Below are 12,341 nucleotides of genomic sequence, written 5' to 3'. Positions count from 1 at the left end.
TGAAAAGTGTGAGAATACCTGTTCATCAGGCTTCCAGGGACAGTAGCAATAGCAACCCATAGCTATGTTCCAACTTGAAGGAGAGCCTAGACATAGAAATATGTACTGATCTTGGTTACGAGGAAGATAGATATGTCCAACTGGGTAAAATCAATTTCTTTTAAAGATAATCTATGATATCAAAAGTTAAGTATATTTTTTTAAAAAAATTATAGACAATGAATATAAAGCTTATGTTAGTGATTCATAACCCATGCAAAGTTTTTTTTTTTTTTTTTAATGAGACTTCCATGTGAACATTGTTGTCAAGGACACCATATAAAATTTGCCATCATGCTAGAGGGAACAACTTAATTCACTCAAAAATGCCCAAAGCATACTTAGAGTCACATTCTATCCTGAGATCTTGTCCTTAATAACTCTGTGCTCTAGCAATTCCCCTAGGGATAATAATCACTAACTTATGAAACCATCCTCTCCCAACTAGCTCCTTGGTCCCTCTATTCTGCTGACAGTAACTCTTTCATTACAAACAAGAAACTACTAGAGAATAAATGCATATGGGTCATTTGAAGAGATAAAGGACATAAAGTGTGTCAGTGTATTTATTGAATTTTGTAATTTATCATTTTGTGTGTTACTAAGTTGAAAATGTACTTTCTCTTCTTCCTCTTTCTTCCATGGATACATTTCAAAATCTCTGTTTTTAGCTGCTAAGTTCAAATTGTTGAATATTATGTTCCTCTGCTTCAAGAAAGTATTTAAAAAAATATGTGTGATAATGCATTTGACAGAAATCTGAAATATCAAAATCCAGGCTGGACAAATGTGATTGTGCACTTTGGGTCCTTATGAAGATTTCCTAACTAGTACTAACAAATATTAAGAATCTAAAATCGGCTGTCAATAGCTTTTTTTTTTTGACATTTGATATTTCATGTGATTTGGATGAAGGAGTTTACAAATCATAATTTTTAGAAGAAAAACTGAGTTTCAGATAGCTAAAATGACTCAGACAGGGTCATATAGTAAGCTAATGAGAGAGATGAGACTATTCTAGGTCTCATGATTCCTATACAGTGCACTTTCACCTTCATTCTGGTACACTGAAAACCATGAGCAGTTGTATAAAACAATTTAATGAGAGCAATGAAAGACATTTACATATATTGCAATTATATCCCCCACAAAAAGAAAAAGATTTACTTCACGATATCTTCCTAAATACACAAATGTATAGAAGATTGCATAAGTATGAAAGTGTAAAGCAAAAATGTCAGGAAACAGACCTCCTTTGTTTTTGTTTGTTTCTTTATATTTTGTTTTAGCTTACTGGCAATAAGTTGGTTGTCAAATTATTCAGAGAAGTCAATTTTCAGTCTCTAGCCCTCTGACATGGTTTCACTGTTTTTCCCACCCCTTTCCTACACAAAGTTCACTGCTTAATGTTTGCACATTAATAGATCTAATGAGGGGCAGCTAGATGGCAACATCGGTCCTGGAGTCAGGAGGTCCTGAGTTCAAATCTGGCCTCAGACACTTAACACTTACTAGTTGTGTGACCCTAGGCAAGTCACTTAACCCCAATTGCCTCACAAAAAAAAGAGATCTAATGAGTTACTACATCTTCAATATTCACCTCCACAGCTCTATTAGTCTTATGATAAGCATTCCCATTTAATATTTTTTTTTGAAAACTCATCAGCATCAAACTGGTTTTGGGTTTAGCAAACTTCCAAACTTAGATTTTTGACAATTTTATGGCTAAAGTTGGAAATCTATTATCTGGATGTAAATACAACCTAGTAGTTCTCCATGAAATCTGGAATTTCTAGTCATTTTCCTCACACTACTACCAATGAAATTTCATTTGACTTCACTCTCTCAGTTCTATTAATGAACCATTTCCAATTCCAATTTATATCAAGTTCTATAGCAATGTTCTATCTTCCTCAGTTACTTCTGTTGTTTGGTACGTGGAACCATGGAAAATGCTCTGATAAAAAGCATTTAGTCTATGGACTAGATCCAGGTCACTTCAAAAACCAGCAACTAACTCTTACTAAATTAACCAGTTCAGGAGTCATCTGGGGATTATTTTAAAACCCACATTGATATACAGATGGGTTAGAACTTGAAAGGGAAGTTCAAAAAACATGAATAAACAGATTCTTCTTCTGAGAAGAAGCCATGTGGTTCAGTGGCTAAAAGGGGGCGGCCAAATTAGCAAAATGTAGTAGGCACCACCTACAACTATGCAATGCACTACATGCCTGCCAGAATCAAGGCAGAATGGGGTGTACAATAACAGAGACCTGGATTTGGGGGAAGCAGATGAATCAAAGTGGCAATCTCTGAATTTTGCTTTCAAAAGTTGAAGAGATCTACTCAAGCAAAGGTTTCTTCCACAAATAACAGAAATGCAGTTACTAAATTACTGGTATGTATAAATTCTATCCTGGAGGTGAATATGACACCGAGAATGGGCAAGATAGAGTCATTCCTTTCAATGTAATTACTCATCTAGAAATTTCAAAACAAGAAAAATGTACCAAATCTACAATTATTAGAATTATATGGAAAAGATAAAAGAGAAATAGTATACAAGTTAAAACATTCAGCAAGGTCATCAAAGAACTGATACAATCAAAAGTCAGATTCAATTTACCTAAGCTATGAAAAATTTGTGTTTCAAGCTTCTGCTGTCTTGGCTTTTACTTGGTCTCCTCATATTTGTGACTCACTTTGAATCCCTGCCACATTCTCTATACAGGCATACCTTGTTTAGTTGTACTTTCCAGATAATATTTTTTTGAAAGTTGAAGATTTACAGCAACTCTGTGTCAAGCAAATCTATCAGCACCATTTTCCCAAAAGCTTTTGCTCAAGTCATATCGCTTTGTCACATTTTGGTAAGCTGCACAATATTTCAAACTTGTTCATTATTATTATCTCTGTTATGGTGATCTATGAGCAATGATATTTGATGTTGCTATTGTCATTGTTTTGGGGAGCCACAATCTATACCCATAAAAGATGATGAACTTAATAAATGCTGTGTGTGTTTTGATTATTCCACCAACAAACTGTTCCCTGGCTCTTTCCCCCTTTTCAGTTCTTCCTATTCCCTGAGACACAACAATATTGAAATTAGGCCAATTAATAATCCTCTAATGTCCTATAAGTATTTAAGTGAATGGAAGAATCAAGTCATGGAACAGACTTTGCTTTTGTTTTATTTAAAAAACTGACATGGCCACCACAATCTGCAGCAACAGCCACCCCGATTTGTCGGTAGTCATAAACAAAAAGATTACCATTTGCAGAAGGCTCAAATGACACTTGGTATTCTTTAGTGAATAAAATATTTTAAAATTAGAGAATGTATATTATTTTAGACAGTACTATTGCACACTTAATAGACTACAGTACAGTGTCAACATAATTTCTGTATTCACTGGGGAAGCAAAAATTTGATGTGCTTGTTTCTGTAATATTCACTTTATTATGCTGTTCTAAGAACCGAGCCTGCAATATCCCTGAGGTATGACTATATTCCATTAAGATATGGAAAACTGGTCTTGCTTATTTAATGCAAAGTATTTGCAACTACAAGGTGGGAAAGGGCATACCAATGCAGAATTGGCTAGAAGGGAAGAGTTGCTGTGACCAAGAGCATGGGAACTTGAAATCTACATAGAGGTAGGCAAGAATCTAGCCAGACCACACAAGCCTAAAAGAAGCATTGTCCACTCAGTTCCAGGGGTCTGTACAGGGGGAAAAGAATGACAATAAAAAACAAAAATATATCTAATAGCTGTGGAAAGAGGAGCCTATAATAAGAAAATTTAATATAAGTTACTGGGAATATAAGCAAAAATGCTAAAAAGAAAACAAAAACTCAAGGAGGCAAAAGTTGAATTATAAAAGTAGCTTCTAAGATGGGAGGAAAAAAGAATGAGACTCAAAGACAGAAGGGAAAAATGAGTAAAAATTTTTAAAAGATCAGAGTACAATGGATTAGAGAACTCAAAACCCTGGTAAAAAAAAAAAAAGGCCATGAAAATAAACTCTGTGATCCTCAAATTAATGCAAAAATAGTGAGGAAACCAGAATGATATGACACTTTAAACTTTAAAGAGAAGTTATTGTAATAGAAATTGGGTCAGAAATCAGTATTCTTAAAGAGAGAAATTTTAAAAGGCAAACAACAGAGAAGGCAACTTAATACTCATAACAGAATTCCACTAGAGTAGTATAGGCTCTGAAAAGAAAGTTATACATTTGTACCTCTCATAGCTCAGATGGGGAAGAAAAGTTGGCAGAAAAGAAGAAACACACACACACACACACACACACACACACACACACACACACACACACACATACACACACACACACACATTCACCTCCAGGATAGAGCAACCCAACAAAATAGAACCCAGAGTGTTATTCTAAAGAAGATCAGAGTCAGTGGTTACAATTGACATAACAAAGGGAAGTGGTGCATTGGGCACTAGATACTTCATATTAAAGTTCTTCAGGAGGGGCAGCTAGGTGGACCAGTGGATAAAGCACGGACTCTGGATTCAGAAGGAACTGAGTTGAAATCCTGCCTCAGATACTTGATAATTGATGACTGTGTGACCCTGGGCACATTTAACCCCAATTGCCCCACCAAAAAAAAAAAATCTTCAGAAGACCATAAAGAAATAGAAGCCTCTTAATATTTCAACTGTCAGATATATGGCTGTCACAGAGATGCAGTACTCTCCAATAAACCAGAGGGCAGAATGTTGAAGGAGAGAAGCAAGGAATGTCCTTCTAGTCAGAACAGAGGGTGTTATGCACTAGTTTCAATATTTGCCTTACACTATCACTTCCAGGGGAAGGCATGAATAATTTGCCTTGATAATGGGGAATGAAACTTGCCTGGAGGATCAGTATGCATTCTTCTGTGTTACCTGTATCCATATATGACTCTCAACTCTCTTTGAATAAAGACCTCCCATAGGTGTCACATCTCCAACTTCTTGTCACATGTCTTCTTCATGTTCTTAATCATGCTGTATTTGTTTTCTTTTGTACAGATTATAACATCCAGGAGACAGATCTTCCATTAGGGAACAGCCCTGGGAAAATTCTTTTTAACACAGAGAAAATTCACTGGCAACACCTTTGAGATTCCAAAAATATTCTCTAAGGGCATAGTTTTGACCACCTCCTTACTTAGTTTTGACTTTATCCTTATAACTACCTCTGTTTTTCTTTTTATTATTTCTCCTTCACTTCACCTTCCTTACTTTCAATTTTTTAATGGCAAGAACAGGCTTAAAATTCTCTGTACAGCATCCTCAATTCTTTGGAGAAATAGCACTTGAGAAATTTAACAAATAAATAAAGCAGCAAATTAATGAGAAGCAGCACACTAAAATCTTTATGGAATACCACATAAAAGAATCCTTAGGCTTGAGGGGAATCATTTCTTTCATATTCTGCTAGGAAATAAGCTTATTTGGTCTTTTCCAGAGTCAGAGCATAAGACATTAAAGATTCTATTTATGTTACAATGAGCTCCACAGTGACAAACCCTGACATGGTGGTAGTTAGGAATGTTCTATTGATGTGAATTATTTAAGAATATTGTGTAAACCTTAAAGCAATTAATTACATTTAGAAAGGTTTGAGGAGTAGTATACAATATCAATATATGGACCATGAACCATACCATAAGAGCAGGAACAGGATTGCAACTGATAGCTAGGCCAAAGGTTAAGAGCCTACTGGTCACTGGTGTTAAGGATCTATTTGTCAATTTAAATCTGTCAATGAACTAAAACAGAGGTAACCAAAGAGAATAATTTTGAATTAGAGCAGATAAGTGAGAACTGTTGCTCTCCATATTCAGGCTCAGAAAGCTATCATAGAAGAGGCTTAATGTCACCTATCTATGCCACAACCTTTAGAAAATACTTTTGATAACTGATTATGTGTACTTTTAAAATAACAAGTATCTTTTTATTTATTTGTACCTCTTACCATATTGTCCCCATAGAGCAAATTTTAAAAGGGAAAAAAAAAACAGAAGCAAAGAAACAATCTCCTCCCAACAAATCTGTCAATATATAGCTACATAGTCCCGAAAATTAAATTCCCACATTAGGCATATCCAAAAGCTTTGGTTTTTCCTCTCTCTGAATTCTGAGTTCAACACCTCTCTTTCATGAGGTGAATGGAATATTTCATCTTCATTCTTTTGGCCTTCAAGTTGATCATTGCATTGATCAGAGTCCTAAGGTCTTTCAAAGTTGGTTTTTCTCTATATTATTATCATTGTATAAATTATTCTCCAGATTCTGTTCAATTTGCTATGCATTATTTCATAAAAGCCTTCTCAATTTCCTCTGAAATTATATACTTCATCACTTCTCATGATACAACAAAAGTCAAGGGGGGCAGCTAGGTGGCACCGGCCCTGGATTCAGGAGGACCTGAGTTCAAATCCGACCTCAGACACTTGACACTTACTAGCTGTGTGACCCTGGGCAAGTCACTTAACCCCAATTGCCTCACCAAAAAAAAAAAGTCAAGGGAAGGAAAGAAGGGAATAAGTATTTGTTAAGCATCTACTTTGTGCCATGTACTGTGCTAAGCACTTTACATTTTTGTACATTTGTCATATTTTATTATTTTCATATGTCATACTTTGTTTAGCCATTTTCTATTAGGAATATTCTTCTTTTGTAAGATTGCAAAAATTTGCTTTTATAAAACTTTTAAATATATATTTTCTTCCTTCTTGGATTTCTTTGGGGTACTTGCCTAGTAGTAATATAGCTGGGTCAAAAGCTAAGAATAGGTCAGTAACTTTCTGGGCATAGTTCCAGATTGTTTTCCAGAATGGCTAGAACAATTTCACAGCTCAAACAGTGCATTAATATTCCTGTTTTCCTACTCCCTCTAGGGCTAGTGGTACAAGAAGTAGGAGCAGCACAAAGGGTGGAACCAGTCAGTGAATTCTGACTGGAGGGTTTGCTCCTGACAGACCAACCAAAAATAGAGATAAGATATTGTGATTAGGAGCAATTACAAAGGCAATGCAAGGAACAGAGGTTCTGAACTAAAAATGAGCTGGGTAAGCTCTCTTTATATCTAATATGAGAAGAAATATATTGGTGGGGTCAAAATTATTATTTGCTGTGACTATGCATCGTTTAATTGTTTTAATTTTCTGGAACATCAGACTCCAGCATTGGCAAATGACAAAGTAGGCCTCTTCCTTTTTTCCCCCCCATTCTTGAAAAAAGAGAACACAATCCTCATAATCTTCTAAATACAGAGAAAAAAAAACTACCTCAACTCATGTTGCTTTTTTAGTACTTAATTCAAAATTAAAAAAAAAAACTTTAAAAAAAGAATTAAGCACAGTAGTTTGTCTTTTTCCTCCCAATATTGTATTTATAGATAGGGAAACCAAGTCATGAAATCAGAGGGCCATGTGTGTGATGAGGTTGAAAACGGGATGTGTTTCCATTTTTCTCAGACCAGCAGCCTGACATTTCAAGAGATAAGAAGCACTGCTCAGCTTGAATGAACTCAGAAATATCTCTACGAATGTATTTGAACTCATCTTTTCAAATGTCAGTTTGGGACCGGGTGATACGAAGAACTCTTTGTGAAATCAAAAGAAAAAAGTGTTAAAACTTCCAAACAAAATTTTCTAAACATATGTTTCAGCATTAATGAGTCTTTACTGATTATGTAGAATATTCTGCAAGTAGCTCTGGGAGGTCAAAAGTCATGAAAATATAAGGAGTCAGAGAGCAAATGAGATAATGCTCTTAAAAGCATTTTCAAAAGTCCCAGTCCTATATAAATGTCAGCTTTTATTATATTTGAGTATTTAATACACATCATTTGATGAAAATTATTTTCGTTTCTTTTCAAATATGTATGAAGCATGTCTCACTCTACTTACACTTATTCTGAAACAATTGACCATTGTAGAATTCATAAATCAGGAAGGGGATTGGATGTATATTACCCAAGGAATTCCTTTGCAAAATTTTCAGATGGACTCAAAGATGTGTTTCAAGACATGTGGTTTCCTCCCATGATTTTATTGACTATTAGACATGAAATATTTTTGCCATAGTGGGCTTTTCATTTAAAGTTTACATGCAAAAGTGTAGAATTCAATTTACATGTCAAATACTGTTGTTGTTATTGTTGTTGTTTGTTTTCTGTAGGAGCAAAAAAAATTTGCAAGACGCAGGATCCTAGGAAGAAATAAAAAAAAATAAGTAGATAAAGTTTATTTGTGATAGTTAAGGGTTTTCAAATTCTAAAGAGCCACATTATTACCTCTTGGACATCAATTTCCCTAAGACCAACCTTCAGTGGCCCAAAAGAACTCTATCCTCTGGTGCTCTTGACTTTTCTTCAATCACAATGTTCCTGCTTTATATATCATTCTTTCAAGGCTTTTCTTCCAGTTAGGTGATAAACTAATCCATATTGATATGCTAATTGAGCTAATGGATTAGTGCATTTTCCAAATACCATATTTGCATTTTAACAGAGGCTTGCAAAAGATAATACCTTAACCCAAATAAGACCCTAATGGTAGAAATGGCAGGTTCCATAATAGTCTGGTATCAGAGATCTTTGTGGCCAAATGAACCTTTGAACTATACCAGATAGATTGATGACAGCCTAGTGATAACAGTAGTAGTAGTAGTAGGAGGAGGAGGAGGAGGAGGAGGAGGAGAGAGAGAGAGAGAGAGAGAGAGAGTGAGTTTGTTCATTTGCCATTTTTTCCCTACTCTGTAATGGCCAACTTTAGATTCATGAAAGAAGAAGCAAATTTCAAACCAAATCTTTGGATACTGGTTCAATGCAAAGTCATTTGATGAGTCAGATACTTTCTAAGAAACCATCAATAAGGACATGTGAAACCATTTTCAAATGTGAACTAAAACGCATGTCAGTGTCTTGACTGGCTACAATCAAGTTTAGTCAAAACTATCAATACTTCAACTATAGCTTGCCCATCTCTTCTTAGTGATAAAAAAGATTAATGCCATTTTTTTTCTGGCTTTTTACTTTATATTAGCTTGCTTGTGAACATTTGCAATAAAACAAATAGGCACACACACACACACACACACACACACACACACACATACACCAGTTAGGTAAAAGCTCTTTAAGCTCTTTAAGGAAATGACATTAATAACTTCAGCTATCCTTATAGGGAATAAAAATTTACAGATTTTTCTGTCACAAATGATCAAATACAAGTTGATTTCCCTTCCTAATCCAGTGTGCTTTGGGACCACATCTTCCTACCATAATGTAATGGGATGTAAACTAATTTTAGAATTAGAAAAAACATAATAATCACTATGTGTTTCAGCACACATAGACTAGGTAGAGGATGAAAGTAGTACAAAGATTGTAGCAATTCAAATTCTGACTTATAGGGTTTGTTTTAGGAGAAAATTTAGTATAAGGGATGATGGGAAAGAAATCATTTTGGAACCTGTTGTTGTTGATGGTGGTGTTTGTTCTTTGTTCTAGAAGAGGGTCATGCTATCTGGAGGTGATGTCACAACTTGCAGTGAATTGGATTTTAAAAAGGCAGGGCTATGGAGTTACCAGCCTTACTGTCTTCTCCAGAACCATCCAAGTCCAGTGAAAATATATATGTTGTCCTTCAGGGAAGCATGAGGGGAAAAAAATACTTTGGGGAGCCCAAAGTCGGAAGGACACTTTTTTCTTGGCACTTTTGGGGAGGAAGGATAGTATTCTCCAGGCTAATGCCAGTGAGTCAGAGGTTCATCCTCTAGGGACAGTCCAAAAGAAGGCCGTGTTTAGGCCCAGATGCCTGTTTTGTGAGCTAGGGAAACACATTCCAAAGGACTGACATGAATAGCTCTGTTTTACCAATTCCATGGCTATGGAATTAGAAGTTAATATTATAGCCCAAGCTTAAAAGAAAAAAAATATATGGAAGAGAGATTTGAGACTAGCAATTGTCCTGCAGCAAGGAGAAAACCATAATAATTTATTTTAAAAACAACACCTTTGCAAATTTGGAACTGTTAACTTTTTCTTCAATTAGTACTGTACCTCCTCTCTTAATGCTGCCTCCCTTCCTTGCAATGACTGTCTGTATACATGTTCTTCAGTCCTGCTTTACAGTATATCTCCTTTGGATATCTTGAGACAGGTGTGTTATTATCAAATAAGAGGAGAAAGAGCAGAAGAAATGAAACAATGTGTTTTTTTGTTTGGTTCCTGTTAGGAGATCTGGTTTGGGGGAAATATGCATTAGTCTGAACAACTGAGCAACAAACAAAATATGCCTTAGTGATAACAACTTTAAATTTGTAGGAGGCAACTGTGAGTCAAACTGAGGCTTGGCTAGTTTAAAAGAAAATAGTGCAAATAAAGAGGTATGGGACATTCCTCACAGGCTGTGACAACTACAGATCATAAAATCATAGATTTTTGAAATGTGGGAAACTTTAGATCTCAACTAGTCAAACCCACATATTTGGCTAATGATGAACAAGTCCAAAAATGAAATACATACATACATGCTTTTCCTTTTTTGGATTCCTCTTTGTACATATATGTGGTGTCTGTGTGTGTGTGTGGTATGTATAGGATTAAACTTTCAGGTGAAGATATATACACATACGTACATACACACATACACAAACCCAAATATACATATATATACACACATATCTACACATGCATATATAAACATACCCTGGAAGTTCAATAGATGTACATATTATATAACATAATAATATGGGATATTATATAATATATACACACAAATATATATATACACACAAAAACCCTATATATATATGGGTATATGTGTGTATAAATATGTTTATACATATATGTGAGTGTACACATACTCACACACATATCTCTATTGTACATATACATATTTGTGTGTTTCCTTTCTGGACATCAGTTTCATCATCAGCAAATCGAGGAGACTTGACTAGATGACTTTAAAGTTCCTTCCTACTCTAAAACCTATGATTTTATGATCTGTAGTTGTCAAAGTGTGCAAGGGACACTTATTTCTGTAATCATGCAATTTTTTCCCTTGCCAAGCCCATGTTTGACTCACAGCTGCCCCTTTTATTTTAAAATTATCACTTCCACTGATGCATATGTTTGTGTAGTATATATATATATATAATATATATATGTTTGTGTTATATGTATATATGTTATATATGTATATATATGCATAAACATAGACACATTTATTATAATAATTTATTATATACATGTTTGTAATTATAGATTTATTACTATTTCATATAGATGTTTATGAAAATTTTGTTTAAATAAATAGTTGTTACAATTAAAAGATGCTATTGGTGAATTTGTTTGGGAAATTGGTTTTATTAGTTCATCCAGAAGTGATAGTTCCAACAACCTAATTCATGCTAACACAATTGTCAAAATTTTGATTTAGAAATCAGAATGTCAGAAAGTATTAATTTACAATGTAAGGGTCCCTTGCACACTTTGACAACTACAGATCATAAAATCATAGGTATTAGAGTAGGAAGGAACTTTAAAGTCATCTAGTCAAGTCTTGCAATTTGTTGATGATGAAACTGATGTGCAGAGAGGAAACACTTGGCAATTGGCAATGATTATCCATAAAGGTCACAGGGAGGACACTTCCTCTTCATGGTCTACCTAGGAGATCCAACTCCATAAACTGAAATAGTTTGTTTTTAGGGTTTTTTTTTTAATTAAAAATTTAATGAAAAAAATTGGTTAACAGAGAAAAAATTGTTTATGTATAAGGTCTACTTTCAAAAGATTTTTGTAACTTGAATTTCCCTTCGTAACTCTATAAATATTTTGATTGAAAGAACTGACTCCAGAACCAGAACTATGGTCCTCAAAAGCTGTGCTCCAAGTTCATTTGTTGTTGTTGTTGCTCTTGTTGTTTTCCCTTTTTTTCTTGAAGAGGGCCATGACATTGGGGTCATGTCATGATTTCCAATGAATTGGATTTAAGTGAGTGAGGGCTGTGCTAAGTCACCAACCCCACTCTCTCCTCCAGAGTCATCTGGGTCTAGTGGCAAGATATACAACAGGACAACTGGAAATGGCCCTGAATGTTTTAAGGCAATTGAGATTAAGTGAATTGCCCAGGATCACACAGCTAGTAAGTGTCTGAGGTGAAATTTGAACTCAGGTCCTCACTCCAGGGCCAGTGCTTTATCCACTCAACCATTTAACTACCCCATCTAAGTTTATCCAGGTATATCAAGAATTGCATGAAA

This window comes from Dromiciops gliroides, chromosome 6, assembly GCF_019393635.1.
Source record: "Dromiciops gliroides isolate mDroGli1 chromosome 6, mDroGli1.pri, whole genome shotgun sequence".
NCBI classification, from domain to species: domain Eukaryota; kingdom Metazoa; phylum Chordata; class Mammalia; order Microbiotheria; family Microbiotheriidae; genus Dromiciops; species Dromiciops gliroides.
This window is presented reverse-complemented; position numbering follows the sequence as displayed.